Consider the following 27284-nt stretch of genomic DNA (forward strand, 5'->3'; position numbering starts at 1 on the left):
TTTCCTTCAAGAAGAAATTGTGAGGTCTCTTAAGGCCCTCCTCTTTCCCACTTATCAAGACCACGAGATGTTCAGCTTTTCTTGTTGCAAATGCTTCTAAAGGGGTTGGTTCCTCTTCCAAAATACCCCCTTGCCTGGAGGAGAGGTTCTCTCAGTGTCTGAGGAGATCTCTCATCCTCAGGCTGCCTCAGCAGGGGGAGCTCCCCCAGCCAAGGCCACAACAGGGCCAGATGGCACACCGTGAAAAGGGACTAGGAAACTTTCTGGTCACCCAACCTGTAACCTCAAAAGTAATATGGAAATAATGATTAACTATCGTAGGACTGTTGAACTGAAAAGTCTTCATTTTTGTTCGGCTTCTCCACAAAATACTGGGGGAATGTATCGCCAGGAAGCATCTTATCAGGTGCTATTTAAGGAACGAAAAATAATTTTTGACACTGACATAAGCAAAATATGATAAGGACGATCAACATATAACAAACGTCTTACGCAATCCATAGTTAAACAGAAAGTTACGATGGCCGTCTTTGGTTATGTTTTTAAAAAGTTCAAGAGGTGAAGTTTGTTTTGAGCTGTGTGTCACTCTTGTAGAGTCACCCCGATCTTTACCGTCCACACAGACCTCTGTGTCTGCAATTTGTGGCCAGAAATTTTCCATTTCCTGATGTTTGCTAAGAGCAGTGGGGCCTGCCAGAGTTCTTTCTCTCCTGTGGCTATTTGTTCTAAGTTTCTTGGAACCAGAGATTCTCTGTCGAGGACCTTCACCCCCGGAAATACACGTGCAGACTTAGAAGAGAGCTTTTTTTTTTTTTTTTTTTTAAACGTTTTATTCATTTTTGAGACAGAGAGAGACAAAGCATGAATGGGGGAGGGGCAGAGAGAGAGGGAGACACAGAATCGGAAGCAGGCTCCAGGCTCTGAGCCATCAGCCCAGAGCCCGACGCAGGGCTCGAACTCATGGACTGCGAGATCGTGACCTGGGCTGAAGTCGGACGCTCAACCGACTGAGCCACCCAGGCGCCCCGAAGAGAGCTTTAAAGAAGCAAGTGAGCAAGACATCGCAGGACAGGTGTCTTCTGCGGAGGGACGTTTGAACCAATGATAACATTTGACTTTGATTTTTGTCAGTAGGTATATTCCTCCTGGAGTTTTATAAGTTTTTCTTTCTCTTTTTTTTTGGAGGGGGAGGGTAGTTTGGGGATGGATGGGAGGAAGAGAGAAAGAAATTAGCTTGATCCAGAGGCATGTCAACTGTTTTAAGGAGAGAAGGGGTGAGGAAGTAAGTAGGGAAGAAACCAGTCACAGGTGACCAACAGGCCCTCTGAGAGGAGATCACAAACCAGAGTTTGTAGCGGCCACGTTTAGTGCCACAAAGTGGGTCTCAAGAAACGCAGGACGCAACAAAAAACAAGCCAGTGCCATAGGGTGATGTGACGCGTGAGGTCCCAGCACCCTCCCTGTTTCACACAGTCTTTTTCCCTGGTCTTCCTTAAGCCATTGCCAGATTGCTGCTGCTTCCTTCTGTCAGTGTTTTTCCTGAGGCTACGCTCCTACTCTCTGTTCATTTCAACTTCCTGCTCTTCTCCCCCATCATCCCTTACCCCCGACCCTTCCTGTTGTGATCCCACTGACTACTCAAAAGGGTTACTTGCCATGTTCACGCTTCGCTTCGTGGATCCCAGTGGTTGACAACTCCTGTATATCCCAACTTACCAAGAAACAGTTGGCTCTAGAACAACGAGAGTGTTAGGGGTGCCAGCTCCCTACACAGTTGAAAAAATCCACATATAACTTTTAACTCCTCAAAAACTTTAATAGCATACTGTTGGCCAGAAGCCTTACTGAGCCCATAAAGGGGTGATTAACACACATTTTGGATATGTGTTATATGCTGTATTCTTACAATAAAGTGCTAGAGAAAAGAAAATGTTATTAAGGAAATCACAAGAGAAAATACATTTACAGTCCTGTACTGTATGGATTGGAAAAAAATTCATATATAAGTGGACCCATGTTGTTCAAGGGTCAACTGCGTAATGAACTTTTATTGAGAAGAAACATATTTGGTCAGAAATTTAGGACATTAGTGTTCCCTCACAGAGATCAATGTGACAGAGACACAGCTAGCACAGGACATGATTCTTGGAGGCTCTTGAGTCTGTTCCCTAGTAGCCTTTCTACCCCCGTCTTCTTTCCATTCCTTGACCCTCTTTTCCTCCGGCCATTTGCTGACTCTTCTCCCCTGTTGTCATCCTTCATCACATGCCATCCTTCATGAAGCCTTATTTCATCACACCACTTTGGGGGTGGGGCACAGTTCAACCCATGACAGGGTCAGATGGCAGGTGTAGCATGGACCAGACAGGAAGGGTGTGAGAGTCACCCGCTGGCCAGCCTGAGGGTTTGTGGCGACGTTGGGTCCGGTTGGGGTCCCTACTGAGACCATAACAAATTATGTGACGTTCTAGCACAACCTAATACGATGGAAGTTCCAAGAAATAGGGGTAAGAAAATGGTGCTATATTGGGTCCTGCAAGTTGGTGGCCTAAACTGATGAGCATGAAGGGGTCCGTTATTGATCATACCAGGACATGAGGTGCAGCTGGGGACTGTCCTCGGCTGGGAAATAGGGTGACTACAGCGATACCTCCAGAAAAAGAAGGAAGGTCAACCAGAAAAACTGGAGGGCAGGGACTTCAGGGGTGCCATGTCTTCAGGGGTGCTATGGTTTTAGAGTACCAGCTATTTTTGGATGAAAAGAAATTTGAAGAAAACACTCCATGTGCTAAGCTTAAAAAAAAGGAAAAAGATAAAATGGGTAACTGGGTTGATGCTGTTCTCATTATTTTGAAAAGAGACCAAGGAAAAAAGTTTTCACTTTCTCTTCCAGGCTATCCAGATGATCTAGGTCGTAGGTTTTCCACTGGAGTACCTGGAGGAACTCTGGATTTCCAAGGACTGGATTCAGGGGCTGTGTTTGGGGGGCGGAGGGGGGGTGGGATTGAGGCCATGTTTCAGTGCCCTGGCTCCCATTTAAACCTGGGCAACTCTTTTTGGTTGTTGTATCTTTTCTGTACTAAAGTTTGTCATAACATAGCATTTGGGGAAACAAAGTTTCCGTTGCTCTGAAAGGCACCAAGGACAGGTCTCCGTGTGACTCCGCCAGCCGGAGAGCAAGAGAGACAGTACCGACCCTCTCGTTAGGGTGAGTGTTGTGATTATTCATTGGATTACTGAGTGCTGTGACTAACACCACATACATATAGGGTCATCTGATCCCTTGGTTTTTTGTTTTTGTTTTTGTTTTATCTAAAGGAAATGTTCCTCTTTTATTTTATTCCAAAAATATACTGGCTTTGATCCTAGTCCCATACCTCTATTCCACTTCTGCAAAGCACATAATACATACTCTGAATTGTCCTGGGAAACATTCTCTCTTGGCAACACGGGGAGCCTTCGGTGGGAGATGAGGAAGACGGACAAAGGGACTTCTGACCCTTTTTTTTTTTTTTTTTTTGATTTAGGTAAATATTTATTCTTGAGAGAGGGAGAGAGAGCCAAGTGGGGGAAGGGCCCAGAAGGAGGGAGACAGAGGGTCCGAAGCAGGCTCTGCAGGGACAGCACAGAGCCCGATGCGCGGCTCGAGCCCACAAACCCCCAGATCATGACTCGAGCCAAAGCCAGACGTTCAACCGACTAGCGCCACCCCGGTGCCCTGGTAATTCTTACACTTCTGAGTCACTGGGTGCAGGGCAGTCTCGCTCACTTGGGTTCTCTTTCCCTCATTCTTTCAACCCATATATGTCTGCTACCAAACAGCTCCTCAAAGAGGGGGACTGTTACTGGCCTGGCTTAAGTGAGAATCCTGAAGCCTGAGATTTCTGCTGAGGATGTGCTTCTGAAGGCCCTGTTTCCCAAGTGAAAGAGCAGGGATTTTTTTTTTTTCTTAAAAAACATTTTCTAAAGAATATTTTTCATTAATGATAGCAAGCTACAGAAGAATTCCCCTTCCATTTAAAAGTCATCTTTCTTTTTTGTATTTAAAAACAATTTCTTGGGGCGCCTGGGTGGCTCAGTCGGTTAAGCGGCCGACTTCGGTTCAGGTCACGATCTCACGGTCCGTGGGTTCGAGCCCCGCGTCGGGCTCTGTGCTGACAGCTCAGAGCCTGGAGCCTGTTTCAGATTCTGTGTCTCCCTCTCTCTGACCCTCCCCCATTCATGCTCTGTCTCTGTCTCAAAAATAAATAAACGTTAAAAAAAAAATTTAAAAAAATTAATAAAAAATAAAAACAATTTCTTTTCTTACAAGAGCAATTTGTATATATTTGTTACAGAAAAATGGAGAACCCAGACAGGCAAAAAGAATAAAATGGAAAATATTCCTTATTTACTTCAGCCAGGGGAGAAAACCACGATTAACACCTCAGTATAGATCCTTCAAAATGCTTTTCCTTTCTTCTTCCTCTCCCTCCCTTCCTTGTCTTCTTAACTAAGAGATCTACCTTTCTGTATCTTCATACGTATCTTTCCAGATATTTTCACCAGGATATAAATGTATATTTTTATATGAATGGTACTATACACCTTTTCTTTCCTCTCTCTTTTTTTTAGCTAACTGTACCATGGAGAGATTTTTATAACAATCTCATCCTTTTTAGCAGCAGCACAGGATTTCACTGCACCGAAATTTAGTTAATCCCTTATTGACAGGCCTCTACGTTGTTTGGGGTGTTGTTTGTTTTTGTTTTGTTTTGTTTTGCAGTTATAGGTGCCTATATTTATTTTATCTCTACATTCAAAAGGTTTTCGTATGATTTATGAAGTATGTAAGATATTACAAATAACATGACATTGAACGTATATATGTGCTTATAGCTTAGCATTGCACAGTATATTTACAGGGCCTGTACTGCTCAGGGTATTTGATCACAAGCATTTGGCCGCCCTTAGGCTAGGCGGCAGAGGAAACCAGACCGAACTAGGACAAAAATTACAGTGAGCACAGAGTTTCAGGGTGGGCTACGAACATAGATCAGTGCATTAGAGCTGATGGTGAGAATCTTCTCTGTGGGTGAAGAAGAGCAAAGAGAACATACAGCTTCCATTTTTCTGACCCTGTTAGCCATTTGGAACATTTCTTTACTCACATAATTAATATTCATTACTAACATCACCTAAAAATATCAGTTTGTTCATGGAGCACCTGGGTGGCTCAGTTGGTTAATCGTCTGACTCTTGGCTCAGGCCATGATCTTGGCTCAGGTCTGACGTTTGGCTCAGGCCATGATCTCGCGGTTTGTGGGTTTGAGCCCCACATTGGGCTCTGTGCCGACAGTGCGGATTCTCTCTCTCCCTCTTTCTCTCTCTCTGCCTCTTCCCCACTCATGCTTATTCTCTCTCTTTCTCAAAATAAATTACTAAAAAAAATACTAGTTCTGTTTCAGGATCTAGCTCAACCATTGCTGAGAGACAGTAATGGACAGGAAGGGTCATTGCCTGCTCTGAGAGGGAGAGATTCGGACAGCTGGTGTGTAAACAGCTGATGTGTAAACAGATAGTAAGATGACATATTGCTAAATTTTATGGAGAAAATGCATCAGAATCATGGGACTGAGAATGATATGAGGAATTACTTTTTTAAAACATTTTTTAATGTTTATTTTTGAGAGAGACAGAGCACAAGTGGGGGAGGGGGAGACACACACACACACACGCACACACACACACACACACCCCACCCTGAAGCAGGCTGCAGCTTGCTTCAGCTGTACTGACAGCTCAGAGCCCGATGCGGGGTTCGAACCCACAGGGAGATCGTGACCTGAGCTGAAGTCAGACGCTTAAACAACTGAGCCACCCAGGCGCCCCGAGGGATTCCTTTCTAAAAAAGGCAAGAAATAGAAAAGCTTAAGGGAAGGGCAGGGGGCAGAGATGCTGCATCCTCTTTGGATGTGGTATTTGGAGATACTGGTGGGACTTCGGGAGTTGAAAAGATAAATCGAGGCACACTATAAATTTGAAGAGTTTATCTGCACGAAAGTCAGTTTGAATCAGGTGGCACCAAGCTGGAAGTGGCCAGAGCACTCCCCTGATGGGACCCAGGGAAAGACTTTGCTAGAGATTCTGTAGGAGCCAAGCAAGGCAATGATCTGATTGGTTATACGGAGCTTCAAGCAACTCCTTTCTTTTGGGAAGCCTACTGGCTGCTTGTGATCGGTCCTCCTTAGATAACCCTTGAGGCATTTGTAGGCTCACATTTGGGTTTGTTAAAGTGTGCTGCTAAAGCATGAGAACCATTTCGATCTAACGGCCTCCTTGTTTAATTAATGCAGCACAGGTGAAGATGGTGAGTAATCAGTGGCGTGTGGGTAAATTTTGAGCAACTGACTCACAACGGGTAGGGATCAGGCAGCCGATTGGTAGCATTTGCCAATTTCCATGGTGCAAAGGCTCCCACCACCGCTGGCCCCAACTACCTATTTTATACCACTGGACGCGAGAGGGAAGAGATAGGAACAGTTTCCGTGAGCCAGTCAGACCACAGCTGGTGGGTGGTAGGACATATGGGCTTGGAATTCTGGGGCATGTTTGACGGGGAATATAGATTTGGGCCTACAAGTGGGGGGGTTAAAGGCTGGGAAGAGAGAGATTTCCTAAGGAGATCATACAGCATGAGAGGGGACTTGGCCGGTGTTAGAACACTGGGACTGCGTTCTCCAAGTGTGGGTCCCCCGTCAGCAGCATCAGCAGCATCTGGGAGCAGGTTCATGGCACATCCCTGGCCTGCGGAGTTAGAGTGGCCGAGGGTGGGGAAGCCCTGTCCTCGTGATCACCAGCGTTGAAGAGCCAGTTAGAAGAAGGGCACCTAGCGAGACCAAGAAGGAATGTTGAGAGAAGCTGGAGCTGAGCACAGGAAGTGGAGTCTTTGAGCCAAGCATGGGGACAGTGCCAGGACAGAGGGAAGCGGGCTGCAGTGAAGGGCCCCCAGGAGGTCAAGTCAGATGGGATGAACAGTATCAGCTGCATTTGAAGAGCAGTACCGGAGTCATGGTGGGGGCAGGAGGTAGGTTGTAATTGGTGAGGAGTGACTTGATCACGGGCCATTGGTTAGGACCTTTGGCTTGAAGAACAGAAGACAAAGGTTAGTAACTGGGAGATGTGTGCTCAGTGATAAGGTTTCTGGAAGAGGCCTGGATAGATTTGTGGCTGAGAGAAAGAGCCAGTAGAATTTGGAAAGGTCCTGAAGGCAAGAAGGAGATGGGATAATTTTGGCACCAATTAGAGAAGAGTAGAAGGGAGGGAATCAAGACCTTGGGATGCACCCTGGCCTTGAAGAAGTTACCTGTGGGATCTTATCCTTGTCTTCAGAGGCTGGAGGGAAGGAGGGATGGAGAAGATTCTGGCAGATGGAGTAAATGCTCCATGGACTCTTCTTAGTACTGTCCTATTGATAGATCTTCTGTAAATCTCTACCCTTATCCCTTTTGATGAAAAGTGATTCTGGAAATGTTCCTGAAGCAGTTGGTAAGATTGTGTTAGCCACTCTGCTCTCATGGGAACTTTTGTTTTATTTCTAACTTAAACCAATTTTGGCAAGAGAAGTAGAGAATTAAAGTTCTAAAGCTGTACAGATCACTAGAAGTGCAATACAAGCGACGTATAACATTTAAAATTTCTAGTAGCCGCAGCAAAAAATAAAAAACAAGTAAAAGTAATTTTAATAATATATTTTACTTGATTGATACACCCCAAATATCATCACGACATGGAGTCAATATGAAAATTAGTAATGAGATATTTTACATTCTTTTTTTTTCTGTGTCTTGAAAGCCTGCACTAGCCACAGTTCCTGTGCTGGGTGGCTGCCATATTGGATGGTGCATCTCTAGAGTCCATACGGTTCTGTAGCACTGAACGCTGATAGAAGAAATAAAAATGTGGCTGTTCTTAGGAGGTGACAAAGACTCTTTGGTCAGCCTCCTCTGAGCTCTTTTGCATCTAGGCTATATCCTTGGGTATGTTCTCAAGAACCCAGTTTGCTTGCTTGTTTTTAAGTTTTTATTTATTTAAAAAATCTCTACACCCAACAAGGGGCTGAAACTCACGACCCCAAGATCAAGCGTTGCTTCCTCCTCCAACTGAGCTAGCCAGGCACCCCCTCAAGGACCCAGTTTTAGCAGGAGTCCTGTCAGGTCCATTTAGCGGGAACCCCTCACCCTTGACATCTGATCATCCTCAGTCTCTGACCAAATTCCTCATCTCCCAACTCCCCGGGTAACATCTGACCACCTTGGCCTCCCTTCAGCAAGAATGCCATCAGGTCAGCTTGGCAAAGAATCACCCTCCCTATCTTAGTAATTTTCTGTGCACCAGTGACTCCCCCCTCCTGCACCGGTACCCAGCACTTGGCCATTCATGATAATATTGCCCTGTAACCTCCAAGAGAGGGAGGATCCCTCTTATTGTCTCTGATAGAAAGTTCCAGAGCCTTAGTGAATGCTGCCAAAGAAGAGTGGGAAGAAAAAAGTCAGACCAATGATTATGTGAAGAGAAAAAGCAACATCAAGAAAAGTGGACAATTAGCTTTGATATGGCAGTGATTTCCTTAGGTCATCCTATATGACTGAACTGCAAAGGAAATAAAAATGCTTGTTTAACGTATACTACTGAAACCGAATGTATACAGATTTTGGGGGAGTGTGGATACAAGACAACTTGAACTGTGGAAGTGTGTGGCACACGAGCTTTCGCCAGAATGTGTGGCTTCTGCTGTCTGTTCAGCTGGAGAAGTGAAAAGAATACTCTGCACTCGGGTCTCTCCTGATTGGTCAACGGTGGGTCACCTGACTTTGCCGGGCCCCTTTTCTTCAGCACCCAAAATGTTGGATGGCTTCTGGGGCCCTCAGGGTTTCTCCCACGTCGGTATGCTGTGAGTCCTTTCGTCCAGGATGCCCAGTGAATTGCAGGTCAGCAGTGCCGAGGAAACCCTTGCAACCCCAGCCCCCCACAGGGCTGAAGGTGTCACTGACATTAGGAAGCCGCCCGCTGTGTCAGCGATGTAGCTACACTCTGGTTTCTGTTACCGTGTTGTCCCTGTTCCCCCCCCTCATCCTTGTGAATTTCAGAAGCTTACACATTTATACCTAAAGGAGGATCCATTGTTGGAGCAAGTAATTTAAAAATGCATGAAGGAGTACTTAAAGGAAGTATTTTAATAAATATTTCATATTAGTAGTAAGTCATCTGTTGGGACACTAATCAGTTGTCCTTTGAACTGAGAAGCACATTTCAGGAATCTATTTAGTTCTGTAGTAACTAACCAACTAAGTTTGACGACAGCTATACTCAAAAGTTCAAATGTTTATTTATTTTATTTTTTAAATTTTTTTAACGTTTATTTATTTTTGAGACAGAGAGAGAGCATGAATGGGGGAGGGGCAGAGAGAGAGGGAGACACAGAATCGGAAGCAGGCTCCAGGCTCCGAGCCATCAGCCCAGAGCCCGATGCGGGGCTCGAACTCACGGACCGTGAGATCGTGACCTGAGCTGAAGTCGGATGCTTAACTGACTGAGCCACCCAGGCGTCCCTATTTTATTTTTGAGAGAGAGAGAGAGAGAGAGAGAGAGAGAGAGAGCCCACATGAGCAAATGGGAGGAGCAGAGAAAGAGGGAGACAGAGGATCTGAAGCAGGCTCTGTGTTGGCTGCAGCGAGCCCGATGCAGGGCTTGAGATGCAGGGCTCGAACTTACAAACTGTGAGATCACGACGTGAGCTGAAGTCATATGCTCAACTGACTGAGCAACCCAGGTGCCCATGCGCTCAGATATTCAAAAAATAGTAAACTGGGAGTTTAGGGGAACAAGAGTTAAAACTAATGGGATAGAATTGTTAAAATTGAGAGATCGTAGAATTAGCTTTTTGGCGTTGATAAGTGTCAAGTGCTGAGTGGGAACCTGGATGGCTCAGTTGGTTAAGCCTCTGACACTGGTTTTGGCTCAGGTCATGATCTTGAAGATGGTGAGGTCGGGGCCCATGTTGGGCTCCCTGCTGACAGTATGGAGCCTGCTTGGGATTCTCTCTCTCCCTGTTTCTCTGCCCCTTACCCCCTCCCCGCTCATGTACATACACCCACGCTGCGTGTGCTCTCTCTGAAAATAAATAAACAAACTTTAAAAAAAGTGCTGAAATATTCTCACTGATAACGTTTGCAGCGTTGCAACTTTTCTAACAATACAGCACCCTGCTTTGGGTCTGAGAGGCATTTGCAAAACCTGATTTTCAGAACTCTGCTATTACTGTTTTCTTTCAAGGTCAAAAGTGTTTGAGTTATGTGTTTGAGTATCTGCACTGACTTAACCTCAGACTTTGAAGTCTGGAGCTTTCAATCTTGTGTGAGGTATTAAAGAAATTGTCAGAATTGTGACATGCGTGTGTCACAAAACAGCTGACACTATCCCAAAGAAAGCAGATTAATATGTTATCTGCTTCAACTCTTCAGTTCTTTAATGCTCTAGAAATCACTTCGACACATGTAAATGTCAAATATACATTAAATGTAGATAAATTGCTATGTAGTGACAATGGGACATACACATCTAAATTTTTTTTTAATGTTTATTTTTTGAGAGAGAGAGACAGCATGAGTGGGGGAAGAGCAGAAAGAGAGGCAGACACAGAATCTGAAGCAGGCTCCAGGCTGTCAGCACAGAGCCCGACACGGGGCTCGAACCTACGAACTGTGAGACCATGACCTGAGCCGAAGTCAGATGCTTAACCAACTGAGCCACCCAGGCATCCCTGTTTATATTTATTTTGAGAGAGAGAGAAAGAGTGCACATGGGGGGGGGGGCGGAGAGGGAGGGAGAGAGAGCACACAAGAGAGAGAAAGAGAGAGAGAGAGAGACAGAGAGAGACAGAGACAGAGAGAGAGGAGAATCTTAAGCAGCCTCCATGTTCAGTGCGGAGCCTGACATGGGGCTCGATCTCAAAAATCATGAGATCGTGACTTTAGCTGAAATCAAGTGTCAGACGCTTAACCAACCGGGCCACCCAGGCACCCAAAAAGTATATTGTCTCTTAATAATTAGATCCTGCTTACTACTTTACCTAATGTTCCTAATCAGGAAAAAAAAAAAAATGATCTCAACTTTTTATGCAAAGCTTTTAGGGTATATTCCTAAAAGAATCTCGGTAATATTTTTCTTAGCCTTTTTTTTTTTAAATGAAGAAGGAGCTATACTTTCTTTTTTAAATTGAGATATAATTGACATATAACGTGCATTTCAGGTGCATAACATAGTGATTTGATATTCATATGTACTGAGAAGTGATCAACATGATGTCGAGTTAACATCCACACACAGTTAACAATTTTTTTTCTTGTGATGAGCACTTTTAAGATCCATTTTCTCAGCACCTTTCAAATACACGATACAGTGTTATACTCTGTCATCACCATGCTGTACACTACACCCCCCAGGACTTATTTATTTTATAACTGGAAGTTTGTACCTTTTGACCACCTAGGTGCAACCTTCTAGCCTCTTTAGAAGCAGGAAAAATTGAAGTGATTTTTGTCCTGCTCATAGAAGCTGCAGCAAATGAGGGTACTTGGTGATTGATTACACGTATGTAATGATGAGCCAAGCTATAAAAATATCTTGGGCACGCGGCCCAGCCGTGTGCCAATGTCAGGCTGCTTGCTCTCTGATGACAGAGGGGAGTCTGTGGGAGGAGCCCTGTTGCCCAAAAGAACACACGGACCCATTTGTGTCCATACCCATTCTGGGTTGAGAAATCGAGATGACCCAAAGGAAGATTTTCTTGCAAAACAGTGTCCCTCAAAACACAATTGTTCTTGGTGTGTGTTTCTCTCTCTTTTTTCCCCTTTGGAGTAAACGACCTCTCGCTGAGTGGCTGAGCATTCTCAGAACAAACAAGGCTCTCAGCTCTGGCACGTCCAGCCCATCTCACTCTCCGCCCCCAGCCTTCTCCTCTGAGTCGGAGATATGATGGCCCAGGCTGAAGTTTTAGGCTCCCCATGGCCATGCCACCCTTCAGTGGGTGCCTCGTCATGCCAGGAAAAGAAAACAAGAAATAGGAAAGAAAAAGGGTGGGCAGGTCTAGGTGAAGTCATCCCAATAAAGGTTAATAGCTGGGCGGTGACACCTTCTCACACCACTGGAGAGAAAATGCTTGCTCCCAGCTGCCTGTCACGGTACTGGGAGTAAGAGGTGACCTATTTATTTTTAGAAGGGGACAGTCATAATAACCCGGCTCCTAGCTTCATTCAAGGCAGGCAGGTGCTTTGGACGTTTGTAAACACCTACTTTCTGAAGAAGGGAGGAGCGCTTTTTTTTTTTTTTTTTTTTCAAAAGGGAAAGAACTTGAAGGCTGGGGATCTTCCCCCGGGACACTCGCTGTTGAGTGGAGAAGAAGCCATTGTAGCACACGAGTGCTACAGCCGTGTCCACTCGGCCGTTATTTTTATACAGGGCAGAAATGCCTGAAGGTGACGACTTTGGACCAGGCCAAAGGTAATTGCGATATATATTTACTTTTTCTTGAGTCTTTTTTATTTGCTAGTTATCTTTTTTAAAAGGCATTATCACTCATTTCAAAGTAGTTTGAAATAAACAAAAAAAAAGATGAGGAGTGCCCCCCCTCAATTCCAGGAAACTGAAGAGAGAGACCTAAAATTAACCGAACATACACTAGAAACATAGGTGAATAGGTGTTTTTCTTAAATGAGGAAGGCATGGCCTGAAAGTTTACAAAATGTTTCCCCCTACACCGTGTAGAATCCACTTGAATTTTTTGATGATCTTTAACTTTAGATAATGGTTGTTGGAAATCTAAGCTAGCGAATATTTTGTAAAATGTTTGAACACTTCTAAAGGTTAAAAATTAGACCAATATACCAATTATGACATGGTGATACTTCCTTTTTTTGCTATAGTTCTTATCTTTGGAAATGTGATCAGTCCCCCCGCCCCCCCCATGCAGTACATTAATTGTATTGGTGTTTTTATTAACATTGAGCTCTAAGAAGGGGGAGAGCCAGGAAGAGAAGCAGGCAGTTATTCCTGCTAATATGGGCCTGACGTGTGCCCACAGTGAAAGTCTCCATTTCTAGCCCCGTGGCTGTGTTCATAAACTTTGTATGGATCGGTTTCACTGGAATGCTAAGTAGGGCCATTGAGATTCAGATAGGAAGGAGAAAGAAAGCTGTTAAAAACAGGAAGGAGTTAAATGACAGTCTTATTATTGTCAGAAAAAGTGGAAACTGCTAACTCTTTAGGAACAGGAATGCCAAAATATGTTTTTGTCCTCCTACTAAAGATAAGCATCCCTTAAAGGCACAGCATAGGGAATAGTCAGTGGTATTGTAAAAGTGCTGTGTGGAGACAGGTGGTGGCTACACTTGTGGGGGGTGCAGCATAATGTGCACACTTGTCCCATCACTGTGTTGTACACCTGAAACTAATGTGACATTGTGTGTCATCTATACTCCCCCCCCCCAAAAGAAAACAAAATATCCATCCCTTTTCAGCCATGGCTATAAGGGGTGTGTGTGTGTGTGTGTGTGTGTGTAGGTGTAGTCCTGTCCTTAAAAGCTTCTGTTTAGTTTTCTAGTCTTTATTTTCTTCCACATTCTTTTCCAGTACATTAAAGGGGACATTCAGTTGACATTTAATTTAATAATGAAACAACTTTCCACATAAAATGAGACGTTAAATCGAGTACCTAAAGATGACATTTATGAAAGTGCCTAGATTCAGCCCATGGACTAACTAGTTAAGAAAACATTTTCAGAGAAGTGTGAATGCCAATTTAGGTTTGAGATGATGGGTTGATCTGTTGATACTGTGTCCCCCGCCATGTTATTTCAACACTTGTGAAATCAGAACTTTGTCTTTTTCTCTTTGCATCATGGCATTCCTCCCAGCTCCCTGCATAGAATTTTGCACAGGAGAGGCGTTTTTAATAAATATTTGTTGGATGAAATGTATTTAATAAAGCATTTTAACACCTGCAGCAAATATTTAGGCGGCCTGATCATCTCAGAAACTAAAGGGAGAGATTTGGCAGAAATGTAGGAAAGGTGCCTTTAATGAAATGTAACATTATCACAATTAAATTAAGTAGTAAATAATTATTGGTAATTATACATATTTGGAATGAACTGTTTTAGATGTAAACAAACATAAGATCTTTTGCTTTTTACAAAGGGTAAACAGGCGAGAAGACGACTCTTAAGTATATACAACATACAAGTATCTATTAATGGTTCTTAGGACTATTACCAAGGACTAATAATAAATTTTCTGAAAATGGGAAACTCCTTCTCACTCCTGTGAAGTGCTGGACCCCCACCCAATTTTTTTATTTTGATAAGATAAATGTCAGCTCTTAACAGTTAATGGTTTTCTATACAAAATACTTTGTTTTGCCTCATACATTCTTTTTTCCCTCTATCTGTGCAGAAAGTGAGAAAGGGCACCCAGGCCAGGGGAAATTTTAGAGCTAGGCCAGAAATAAAATATTACACTTGAGGGGGAATTTTACTCTCGCTGTATTTGAGATTGGATGCCGTTGGCTAACTCCCTCTGGTGCCACGTCTGAAAGAGAAATAACTATTACAGTTTGTGGCTGCTGACAAAACGTGTTCTCGGCGTTCACGTTCAGCCGGTTCTGGTTGAATTTCACAGTCAGGCTCTTTTCGTGTTACTTTCGTCCCATTTTGCAATTTGGCGACCCGAATTGTAACAGGCAGTGTTTGTAACAGGCAGTGAGCTAAATCTGCATTTAGTCTTGGAAATCGGCGGAAACCAAACGCTGCGGAGCTCCAGGCACCCCGGGCCCGACCGCCGTCTGCGCGGAGGGTCCATGGGCTCCAGGGTACTGTCTTGTTTCACCAAACGGACGAACGTGAGCACACGTGCCTGGGAGGGGAAGGGGCAGAGGAGAGACCCTCCTCCTCCTTGCTGTTTATCTCGTTCCCTGAAATAGACGCCCTTGGTGAGAGCTTCCACAGACCCTCCATGCCAGTGTCAAGGTCAGGAGATGAGGGGAGAGGGTGTGAAAGGTGCCATTCCGAAGCAGGGTAAGGAAGGCAGACACCCAGGCAGGAAGCACTTGGTGCCAGAGGAGAAGGAAAAAACGTGGGGGCGGTAACCAGGGAAACAGGATCAAGAAATTTGAGGAAAATTACAGTCTGGCCAGAGGCCCGGCCCTCCACGGTTTCCTGCCCCACCTCATTTTGGTCTCCATCGTGGAGGCAGCAGCGTAGCCCCTCAGGTGTCTTTAGCAATGGGGAGGGGGGAGGCTTAGGTAGGTGACACACGTCCTATTCCAGCTGCCAGGAAGGGGGATGGACCCTAGGCTACCAAGACTGAGCACTCAATGTGCCTTATCATAGGAGCACTTCCCACAGGAGATCCGTGGGTCACTCTGTATGTGTCTAAGTGCTGCATCGAGGCCACCTCCTGTGCCAGGTGACAGGGTGATGAGTTAGGCCCCCGCTTTCACAGGACATACTGTCTGAATGGGGGAGACAGACACTAAACAAGTTAAAACAAATAAGGAAAGAATATATATATTTTTTAAATTTATTTATTTTGAGAGAGACAGAGCATGAGCAGGGGAGGAGGGGCAGAGAAAGAGGGAGACAGAGAATCCCAAGCAGGCTCTGTGAGGCGGAGCCCGACGCAGGGCTCGAACCCACGAAACCATGAGATCGTGACCTGAGCCGAAATCGAGAGTCGGACACTTAACCGACTGAGCCCCCCAGGCACCCCAGGAAAGAGTATTTTAGATACTAAGGGCTAAAAATTGTCTTAGCGGTAATGTGGGGGAATGCTTGGTGTGTGTGATAGGAAAAGAGCACTTATGAAAGCCTCTCCAAGGGGGTGTCCTTGAGCTGAGATTTGGAGGAGCCAGTCATGTGGGGTGTGGGGAGAGTGCAGTCTGGGAGGCAGACCCAGCACAAGCACTGACCCCAAGAGGGGAGCACAGTGATGCCTGCTAGGAACAGGGGGGCGCAGGGATGGGGGCCAGTGCATAGGAAAGAGGCTGAGGCTGGGTCAGGCAGGAGGCTGGTGTTATTTAGAGAGGTGAGGATTCATTAAGGGGTTTGGAGCAAGGGGATTGGGATACGAGGCCATCTGTGTTCTTCAGCGACGTTATCAGGTAATACGCTTTTGTGAATTGGCCTGAGAGCCTCAGAGCCATGTATAACTTCTCATGAAGCATGGATTCTGACATGTAAAAAAAATGCTAACGTTTGGAACATCACAGCTTCATAAGTTGGGAATTAGCCAGATCGGTATTTTAGAAATCAGTATAAATCAGACATCAAGAAAATCCAAGGATACAGGTTGATCTATTGGAGGTTAAAGGCAGCACTATTTATGAAGGTAGTTTGTGGTCACCCTCGGGTCCCCTGCGTGATGCTAGAGCCCTGTGCCAGGTGCTGGGACTTAGGGGCTCTACCTTCCACAGAAAGAGGGCAACTTTATTTATGTATGTATGTTGTATGTTTATTTTTGAGGAAGAGAGTGTGCGCACACGAGCGGGGCAGGGGCAGAGAGGGGGTGAGGGGGACAACGATCCGAAGCAGGCTCACACAGACAGGAGAGAGAGCCTGATGGCGGGGTTCAGACTCCGAACCGTGAAATCATGACCTAAGCCAAACTTGGACGCGTAACCGCCTGAGCCACCCAGGCGCCCCAGAAGAGAGCAACTTCAGACAGAGTCTGACCCAGTTGGGTGGGCTCTGAGTGTGTGACAGGCTCCAGCGTCATTTTATTTGCACAAGTAGCTCGTAAATCCCTGGTAAAGAAGGGTGACTAGTATCTTGCTAACCATGGGACAAGGAAAGCTCACTGATAGGACGGCCCCTTGAAGATCCCAGGTAGATTGTCCAGAAGCATCTGCTTATGTTTTACTCAGACCTAATCCTTATCCAGTAAGTGGAATGTCATCAAAAGGACAATGTGCATTTTTAGTGATTAGGAAACAAAATACTGGCTGCTCACAGGGGACTCTCTGAAGCATTGTTATTTGACTCATCATATGACATAATAAAGCCTTAAAAATTTGATTGAAGAAGGCCACTGAGCCTCTAAAACCGTAACTGTGTAATAGCAATTTTGATTGCTCCCAGATCATGCTGCCTTGTGCTGGACTGGTTCGCACAGCAGTTAAGCGAAGGCGTTGCTGTTTGAAGGCAAGCAGCGGACTGAGCCTGTGAAGTTAGACACATATTTAGATGGTGGTGAGGCACTGGGTGGGCTTGATGTTCGGAAAGGGCAGTATGGTTGGCACACAAGGATGAAGGAGAGAGTAGTGGGAAGTGAGTGAGAGAAGTATGAAAGAGCCCCTCATTGAGCCTTGCTGGGAATGCCGTGCTGGTTGATGTTTAACATCCGGCTCTTGGGGTGGGGGGATGGGGGAGGGGAGGCTCTGATCTGTAAGCATTTGTTGATCCCTTGTGAGGCCACCCACCTGAGGTCACCAAAAGTGGAATTGGGAAAAGATGCCCAAAATCGGTTCTCGCAAGCTGGAGCGGGTCGACACCAGCACACAAAGTGATTGGGGGCTGATGTAAGAGTTAGTGTTGACTTCTAACTGTGCTATTTCCCCCTCGTTTATGTTCCCCGGGGAATATGAGGCGTTCAGTAAAGGTTTGTTGAAGGAATTAGTGATTCAGTTCTCTTCCATCCTCCAGTACAGTCATGGAAAATCTCTCTCAGGCATAGAAAATGTTTACCACTTGTGAAATCCTGCTTTGACCCAGCTGGGCTAATATTTGAAATTGATTAAGAACGTGGGGAACAACGCAGTCTGTCCTTGTTGCAACGTGGGTTGGTTGTGTGTGAGATCTCTTGATCGCCCGTTAATGGGCAGCACCCTTCTCCAAACTTTGAAGCACCCCCCACCCCCCGCGACCACCAAAGCTTCTGCTAATCAAGCTCCTGTGAAAGCCGATTTCTATTTTACAAACACGGGGGGGACATTCTTTGCCATCCCCCAAATGTGATCAAGGTCCCTGGCTTCAGATGCTGGCCCAGCTGCTGCGTGCTGGGGCGTGGAGAGATGTGTCCCAAGGCTCTCCTGACAGAGGAGGAGCCCATTGTGTCAGCTTTGCTTACTCCCAGCCTTCTGTCCCCTCATGAGCAGATCTGTGGCAAGAGCCATTCAGTTGTCTTCCTGCGTCTCTTCACTGTGTACGTCTGGGTCCCAAGGAAGTGTGTTGGGTGCAAATGTTATAACTTTTCGTGTGGGGAAATAAAAATAGCATGGGGAAAAATGAATAAAAAGATGAAAGGATCGTCTGTCGTCTAATGACTCTAAAAAATCCTGTTAGGTTTTATTTTGTAGCACTTTGGATGGATTTTCTTGGCATAGTTATGGTAATCGTATAAGATAATGTGCAATTTTGTATACTGTTTTTTTCCCCCCCATGGGCATTTCCCCAGTGGCATATATTGGGAAGCATTTTTTAATGCCTGCAAAATATTCTCATCTTTGGATTTTTCCATACCTATTATAACTATACTATTGAACGTTATTTTGTCATGAAAACGTGAGTGATGTATACCACTTAATTTTTTTCTAATTTGGGCATTGTTTGATCAAAGTGTGTGAAATACGAGCTGCTAGTTTCCTGAGGACTGGACCCAAAAACATTTCCACCATGCCCTGTTGGTCAAGCAACCAAGGGATCTAGAGTTCAAGAGAGAGGAAGTGGACCTCACTTCTTGGGAAGAATGTCAAAGAATTTGGGGGCTTTATTTTAAAACTTGTAAAAAGAAAAAAATGTTTACTTGATATTTATGAAATATGTATCATTTCTCATTTGAGAAGATATCTATGGTGAAGCTGTTTATCTGGCCCCTTAACAGAATCACAAACCAGTGACATTTCTTCCTAACAGAGGAGTCCAGTGGTCTTGTTTCTTGATGAATATACTTACTTGTATAGAATAGCTTTCCAATCAGCTGAAGCTCGTGTCTTTAGGCATAAGCACTCAACTATTTTAACCAGTCTGTAGAGTGCCTATAGGCATGGTCTTGGAATTATGCAAAACTTTTTTCAATCCTGGCTACTGGTCCCAGGCTCACCATTTACTAGCTTGGTGACCTTGGGCAAGTTTCTTAACCTCTTACTTTATCAGTAAAGTGGGGATAATAATGCTTACTTTATAGGTTTGTTTTATAGATCAAATATGGTAACCCACACTAAATATTTAGTTTAGCGAATGGCTCCTTTGTAAGTCCTCAGAAAGTAGTTAGTAGCAGTAATACACAAGTTAAACACTGCCTTGAGCAGTATAAAATAGGTCACTCTCTACTGAAAACACTTTAGCTGTCTGTGGTCCCATCCTTGTGAATATCCCGATCGCCCGTCATGACCTATATGGAGGATTCACAACATGTGCAGGCCATCCGCTCTGTCTAGGTGGTGGCTTGGCCAGGGATGGTTGCAGAATTGCCCACTGCAATCCTAGCTGGTCAGGTCTAGATGGTCTGCGTGTTCTTTCTGTTTGGAATGGGGCCGTGAGGGTTGTGTGTTTGATTCGCAGTGTTTTGACCCTTCCCAGGATTGCTTTAACCCAAGTGAGCATGTGCCGAGTGAGAGTATTTACCTCTTTTGGGGGAAGCGAGGAGGTCTGCCCAACACATCTTTCACTGAGCTGAGTATCCACAAGAGGAAGTTCAGGTTCAGGACATGCACGTGTCTTTTGTCCAGATGGTTTGTTTTTAAGCTTGTGAGCACCTGTGATCTTGCAAACGATCGTATTTCCATCTCTGATTTAGCCATTTGGAGGTAAAATTACAGCTCTTCTCTAACAAGTTATCGGAACCCTCTGGAACACATGTCCCCTCCCCCTGGGATTTCTGATTTTCTTTCCCATCGGGTCTCCTAGCCCACCCCCTCCTGCCCCATGGCCACATAGGCTGTGCACTAAGGCATCCAGCCGAGCGAGCCCGGAGGCCGTCTTTGTCTCTGACCCCAGGCTGTGTGGGGTCGCATCTCCTGGATGAAGGTGCATCATATTGTCCAAGGGCATCTCTTGTTTTCTGTGTACTTCTATCAGTAACCTCAAATCTTTCGTGAGCGGGGGTGAGGCACAGTAGTTACCAAGAGGGTGGCCTCTGCCAGACACAAATTAATGATACACACATATATGAAGAAACCGGAAATTAAGAGTTCCATCTGCCTCGTTCTTAACTTGGACCAGGAGACAAAAAGCCATTCAGTTCTAGAAGAGGCTCGTCAAGGGATGGAGACAGGGAGACAGGAACACGATGCCTCAGCTTTGTGTTTGAGAAAATAGGGCGTCAGCTGGCAGTGCTGAAAGAAAGGTCGCTTCGAAAATCAGTCATTTTCTTCAGCAGACTTCTCTTTCAACTAAAATTCAGGGATTTCAGCTTGTGTCTGGGGCTGTTGGGCCGCTTGGCAACCCAGTAAGAATGGCTAATAGGAGGCGTCCTAAGCTCCAGAGGAGAGACCTCCAGGCAGAAGTGAGTTAAAACTGTTTCTCTTCTTTTTCCCAGCGGTTCTTGTGAAACCACCGGTAAACCCTGAATGGGAAAATAAAAATGGCCTCCTGGGGACTTCTTGGCTTCTGGCTCGTTGGCCAGAGTAATGTTCCTTCATTCAGTGTCTTCTGTGAGTGAGAGGAAGTCTGGCACTACGGGTCTACCCCTGATCTGCCCTTGCCTGTGCTTTTCCTCATTTTCTCTCCTCCCCTCGCTCCTCCACTGTCTCTCGAATCCCCATGCTCCCCTTGGACCTTCACACAGGGAACTGCCTTCTCTCGCCCGCACGGCCTGCCATCTCCTGAGTCCCACGTTGGCAAAACCTGTACATAGCAACACATGGCACGACGTCTAGGTCACAAAGTGTTCTGGTGCAGAAGTTGGGAAACAGTGGGGGTAGAGAGTGTCCCGGACGTCCCTGGAAGAAAGCGCAAGTGAGGTGGTGGTCAAGAGGACAGGTGTGTGACCGTGCTTCATAGGGACGAGCTAATCCCCTCATTAGGGATACAGATGAAGTAACGGTCTTGGAAGGAGGCTCCCATGAGCCTTCCGAGCCAGGCCAAGCTCTCTTCCCTACTTCAGCCAAATTTGCGTGGGGTTGGCCTGCCCTGGGTATGATTGTCACCCACTGGGTAAAGTCCACCAAGTTCTATTAAGGATGTTGCTCTGTGGCTTTAGCAGTATTGGGGGAGGAATGGCCACACTCTGAATTCTTTGCCTTAGAAGAGAGGACTGCCATTTTGAGTGTCTGATGTGGAAGAGGTTAGGGAAAGACTCGAACCCCCAAATGTCCCCTCTCCCTGGTAATTGACTTATGTAGGGTTGCTGTTTCTCAAGGGTGGAGACTGGTGCTCCGGAGTTGGGTACCCACACACGTGTGGCAGTGCCCAGGGAGCGTCACATAATCATCCCAGGGTGAATGTGGCCTCCTTGCCAGCTGTAAACAGAACAGGAAGCTATGCACAAATAGTGCTCTGTGACTCAGGCAGGGACCTCTCATGGTGGTGTTTTAGTTGAAATGTAGGTAAATGCCTTTCTTTCTGGAAAAGAAAACAAACCCATCTATCAGTGGAGCATCTTCATATTCTATAAAAATTATACCTATAAACTCCATTTTCAGATAAGGGGAGGAGATTGTAAGCGAGTTTCTATTTTTCTGGGAATTACTAGTGTCTACTGCTTAGAGCATATCTATTCCTGTAGGCAGGAATCACAAATTATGTGACATATGTATGTTTCAATGTGGCTCCCTTTTCGTCAGACGTTAACAGAATGTTTCTGGAGTAGCTTGTAGCATAAGTGGCAGATAAATTTCCTTCCAAAGTCATTGGACCAAACGTGAATTGTAAATAGTCGTAGTTTTTCCATTCAGAGATATTTTGGACACTTCCTTTTAGAAGCATATTTGTTTGTGCTAAGGAAGATTTCGAGATGTAGGTTTTGTTATAAAAGGAACACGCATGTAGATAAGTTATAAACCTAGAATGAATCTACTGGCTTGCTCAAACAAGAAGAGATGTGCTCAGTAAAGTAAGACACAGCCAACATTGGCACTGACGAGAAGAGAAGTAACTGATAATCCCTTTTTGGGAACAGCAGAGGGGAAAGTGGGGAGCTGTTGAGGCAAGTGTTGAAGATTTGATGGCACAAGTCTTTATTGTCTCATGCCAGCTCCTGTGAACTGGAAAGGGTGCCTGGAGTTTTGATAAGGATTGGGAGTCCTGGTCAAGAAAGTTCTGGAAAGAGTGTTATGCCAGATCAGTGTGGTCCGTCATGCTTCGGGGAGGGCAGAGCAGTTGTGTGAGTGAAGCACAGGGGGTCAGGGTGTGGATGGGGAGTATGGCTATAACAATGGTCTGTGTTAATTTAGATAAATTTTGAAAGACTCTCAAAGCTTTCAAGACTGTTGATGGCACTTTGACTTTTTCCTTCCCGTTAGTTAACAACGTTCTAAAGTTTGAGACCTTAGCAGCTTTACCTGGGAAGAACCTGAGGGTGAGATGTCTCTTTGCTAAAACCTGGCTAAACTTCTAGAACAAGGTCTATTTTAAGATCAGAAGGAAACTTTTCTCACCGTAATACTTCCAGTCCAATCTGGCATATGTAATAGCTTCACCAGTGATACAAGAAATCGTGTGCTTCTATTTCATTTATTATTAACAGGAGGGCTATCTTGCATCTCACTGCTGTCCGGTGGCTTGCAAGGCGGGCGGGTTGGAGCCAGCAAGACCTGGGTTTTGATCCTGGTGCTGCCCGTTCTTGGCCGTGTCAGCTTTCTGGAAAATGGGGGTATCCTGCCCCCCTTATCAGATTGAAGTGAGGATTAGAGAGAACGTAATGAGACTCCTTATTGCACTTCCTAGCACTTGGTGCATGCACGATACATGGGAGGTGTTCTTGTAGCCCAAGTTCTCTGCACAGTTCCCAGTTAGCTGGCTGAGTTCATCAACGGCTTCCATCACTGCCGCGTAGCTGCACGGCTCAGGCCCCTGACGCCCTGAACCTGGCAGACTGGCGCAGCTCACGGGTCACGTCCACACTGCAGTTTTTGTAGGTCACGTGTTGGCAGAACACAACCACGTTCTGTCATTTGCATGTTGTCTTTGGCTTTCCCCGTGCTGTAATGACGGAGTTGCTATCTGGCCCTTTACAGAAAATGTTTGTCTGCTGTGCACTTGCTTCCACCGTTTGAGTTGTGTTCTTAGCAACGCAGTGTGTTTATTCTCCAGTCTCTTAATGCTATTGTAATTGCATAATTTCTCAATTACAAGTTAGGTAAGTTGATGAAATAAAAATCAAAGGAGTATTGTAGGAGATTCTGCCGGGTGTTCCCAAATACCCAGTTTCCCTTTCTCTGGAAATAGCATCCCAGGTTTTAATCGAATGACACCACCAGTCATTGAATTACATTTCCTGGGCTCTCTTGCAGCTATGTATGGCCATGTAGCTGTGTTCCAGCCAGCAGGAGGTGAGCGGAAGCTTCGCATGCCTCTTGTAGGCATGACCTTTAGGAAAGGAGTGCTCTCCGCTTCCCTTTCCCCTTCCTGGTGGCTACAACGTGGATGACGTGGCAGGCGCTGCAGTTAATGGCCTTGGACCATGCGATGTTGAGAGTATCTGAGCAAAAAGATGCAAATAGCTTGGGTCGCGAACATCATGGAGATCCCACATCAGCCCCGGACCACTATGCCCTGCAGTATATGAGGGAGAAATGACATTGCTCCCGTTGAAACCATTGTCATTTTGACATTTGATAGGATAGGTGAACTTACATCCTCATCCATATGACTGTTTACCTCTATGAAAACTAAGGTGAATGCATTTGAGAGAGGAAGAGAAGTTGCTAATCCAGCCTTTTTAAAAAAGCGGACAAACAACTAAAAAGGTTGGTGGGGGATGGGCATAGAAATGTGGAATGATCCTTTATGTGAGTTGTTCGATTTGTCATTAAATGTTTGGGCCTCTTTAAATAAATGAAACAAGAAATCATGGTTCATTCATGGGGATGTGTTTTATGCAAGAACACCAATCTTTGTTTCAAGCCCTAACTCATTTGGTAATTTTGTAACCCCCCCCCCCCCCAGCACATATAGGCGAGCTAATATTTATTGGACTGAGTTGAATCCCCAAGAGTATACTGCTTGGGTGTCAGTCCCCAGCGAGCATCCAAGCTGTACCCTGAGTCTAAGAATAGTCATATGAACTTCTTGTTAATATGGTTTAGAATTAATATATAACCTATACCATCCTAGAGAAGGGAAGGAAGACGTTACCTAATCCTGAAAGACCGGTTTGAAAGTGACCACTGTTTGCAACACATAAGGATGGGATATGATAGCCTTTGTAAATCCCATGATGCAAAGCTGAGAAAGGAATATTTAAGCACTCCCAGGTAATTAGGGCCTGAGGTTTACAGCACCCACTGGTTTTGGTCAATTTGCCTTTACATTCTTCCTCCTCCTCCTCCTCTTCTTCTTTTTAACATTTATTCATTTTTGAGAAGGAGAGACAGAGTGCGAGTAGGGGAGAGACAGAAAGAGAGAGCGAGACACAGAATGTGAAGCAGATTCCATACGCTGAGCTATAGCACACAGCCCGACGTGGGGCTCCAACTCAGGAACCACGAGACCATGACCTGAGTCAACTGACTGAGCCACCCAGGTGCCCCTGCCTTTACATTCTAACCCCATCTCTGGAATCTCCAGCAACATGTTTCCAAGGAAATCATAGTTTCCTGCTTGGACCAAACACAGAATTTCTAGTTGTATGTTTTCCTGACTCTGCAAAAGAAATTGAAGTCTGCAGCGTGTAAGCCACCCTCACAGATCAAGCTGACTGAGTCTGCAGAAGGCAGGCCAGCAGGGCATCTGAGCGCCTGGAAATCAGCGAGCCATTGTAAAGGAAGGACAGAAGTCCTTATATGGCTTTAAGTTTCACCATTGCAAGACCATAAACATTTAACATATCCTCACAGCCTCAGAAAATGGAACTAGACTAGGCCTTTCTCAGCTTATTAGGAGGCATGTTTGCTGGGAAGCCTTTTTGGCCCGATCTGGCACTTTGACATTAGTACTTGGAGTGTCACTGATAGCCACTGTCTGTCTAGAAGATTCCTTTTCTCATCGGTATCACTAGGGACATTTTAAGGGATAGTGCCAGCCTCAAATAGTCCTCTCTCAAGTTAATACAAATTTCTGAGTATACTCCTCACGTGAGAACGTAAATGTTTGTTTAATAGCAGTAGAGGACTTATTCAGAGTTTTTGTGAATGAACAGATAGATACCTTCTGGAGTTTCAAATCCTTGAACAGAAGGCGTTGATTATCCCATCCAGCAGTACTCCAACTAGTGTCCATGGACCGTCTGATTTCCAGAGGTGTTTCAGAGCTGGGCATGATCCCAAAAGAAATCCCAAGAAACCCGAGTTCTTCCGTAGAGGAGTCGGGCCTCCCAGGGGCCTCTGTGGTTGTCCTGTCACTGATCTGCGTGTTGTTACATCCCTGCATTCTTTAGCACAGTTTGTTAAAGGAATGCCAATTTCCTTTGCTCTTGTGATTCTGAAGAGTTGATACATAACAGAATTGGCAGAGTTGATTCATTCTTGGCCTTTCCGGCTATATATTCAAGGCGAACTTAATTTTTACCTTAACCTAATCATATACTTGGCATCTGAGGTGTTTGCTGGCTATGATATGTAGAGAGGTCACCCAGACCGTGTTGGATCTGGATAGTTTTGTTAAAGATGACATAAATTAGAAGGGACAGGGCCCTTTTTTGTTTATAACACGAGGAGCAATGGCACATATTTTTCTTTAAAAACAATTCGTTTCTATAGAACCCAGCATTTTGATGAGCCGTTTTTTCCCATTTCTTGAAAATGCATTATGGTCACATGAGCTAGAAAATAACGAGAAGAATGTGCATGATAGATTCAGTTCTGATGAAAATATAGAGTATCTTTCACAGAATATATTTTAAGGCAGTGATTAAAGCACCTATCTATGTCTGTGTCTTTCATTGCATGTTGTTTGTTTAAAATAGTCTTTGTGGTGTTCAGAGTCGCAGGTGATTTTCTTTGGCCATCTGGCTCCTTCGGTGCCATCTTGGCTGTGGTAAGTTCCCTGAGGACTCATTACCTTTATGGCTGTGGCTTAAGGTTATGAGCTCCCGAGTAGGCCAGCATGAAATGTTTAGCACCACTTAATTAATCTACTTAGCTGGGTGGAGACGCCCTTGGAACGTCCAGGCCCAGTTCCATGCTGCTTCCCAGCTGTTTTGTCCTTGTGGTTCTAGACAGTTGTCCCATAGGAAAAGTAAATGATGGAGGTTGATCAAAGAGCTGTTTCATCTTGCTCAAGGATCTTATCAAGTCTACTTCACATACTTAAATTATAAAGGACAAGCAGAAAATGGAAGAAGAAGAAGAAGAAGAAGAAAATGGAATGACAGTCAACTATGCCATACCTTTTGCCGACCAGCGAATCCAGGGAACAATGACCTGGAGTGAGAGGAGTAAGGGGCATGAATATAACCTGGTGCCAGAGGGATCTGTGCTAGGTGTGAACACACACTTGTCACTTTGCTGTGACATCTGATGTTGTGAAGGTGACGTCCTAGAAATGGCAAGAATACTGGGCAAGCAGATGGTCTCCAGCCTTCTGGCTGGGCAGTCAACCCACACATAAGACACACATAGCCACCATCAGCTTCTCCTGAACACCAGACAGAAACTTGAACTCTGGAGGCGGAGATAAATGTCTGTAGTAGGTAAAAATGAAGAGCAGACGGGTGGACAGCTCGCTGGCATAATGAGGTGCAGCCCACATCATTCGAATCTCATTTATTTGCACTTAATTACATCTCACGAGAGAAGGGTAATTTTTAAAGCTAAGGTTTCCTGAGCAAATTAATAATGTGAGTGAAAACGAAGTATTGGAGGAACTCTTTCAGTAGCTGTTTGGGGGACCTCTTTAAGTTTTTATACATAAAAGACACAAAGACGATCATCTGATGGCCGTTCATTTAGAGATACATCACAGGGCAACTCCTTTTCAGTTCATCATTTGCTGAATTCCTATTGCGAGTTCATGTGTAGGAGAAAGTAGGGGAAATGCATTCCCACAGAAACGCTCTCTAAATCATACAGGTTGGATTCATTCATTGTTACCATTTTGTTTTCCCAGGGAGCCTGTCAGTTGGAGCAATAACTTCTTTGAGGTGTCCCCACTCCA

General features: G+C 45.1%; 1 protein-coding gene across 1 annotated transcript in view; it reads left to right on the forward strand.

Moving 5' to 3' along the window:
• RETREG1 (reticulophagy regulator 1) overlaps nt 1-27284 on the forward strand; it is a 131926-nt gene that overhangs the window by 80870 nt on the left and 23772 nt on the right. The window lies entirely within an intron of this gene.

Source organism: Lynx rufus, unplaced genomic scaffold, assembly GCF_022079265.1.
Source record: "Lynx rufus isolate CCGP_SWC_20201006 ecotype Redwood Valley unplaced genomic scaffold, mLynRuf1.p SCAF_1, whole genome shotgun sequence".
NCBI classification, from domain to species: Eukaryota; Metazoa; Chordata; class Mammalia; order Carnivora; family Felidae; genus Lynx; species Lynx rufus.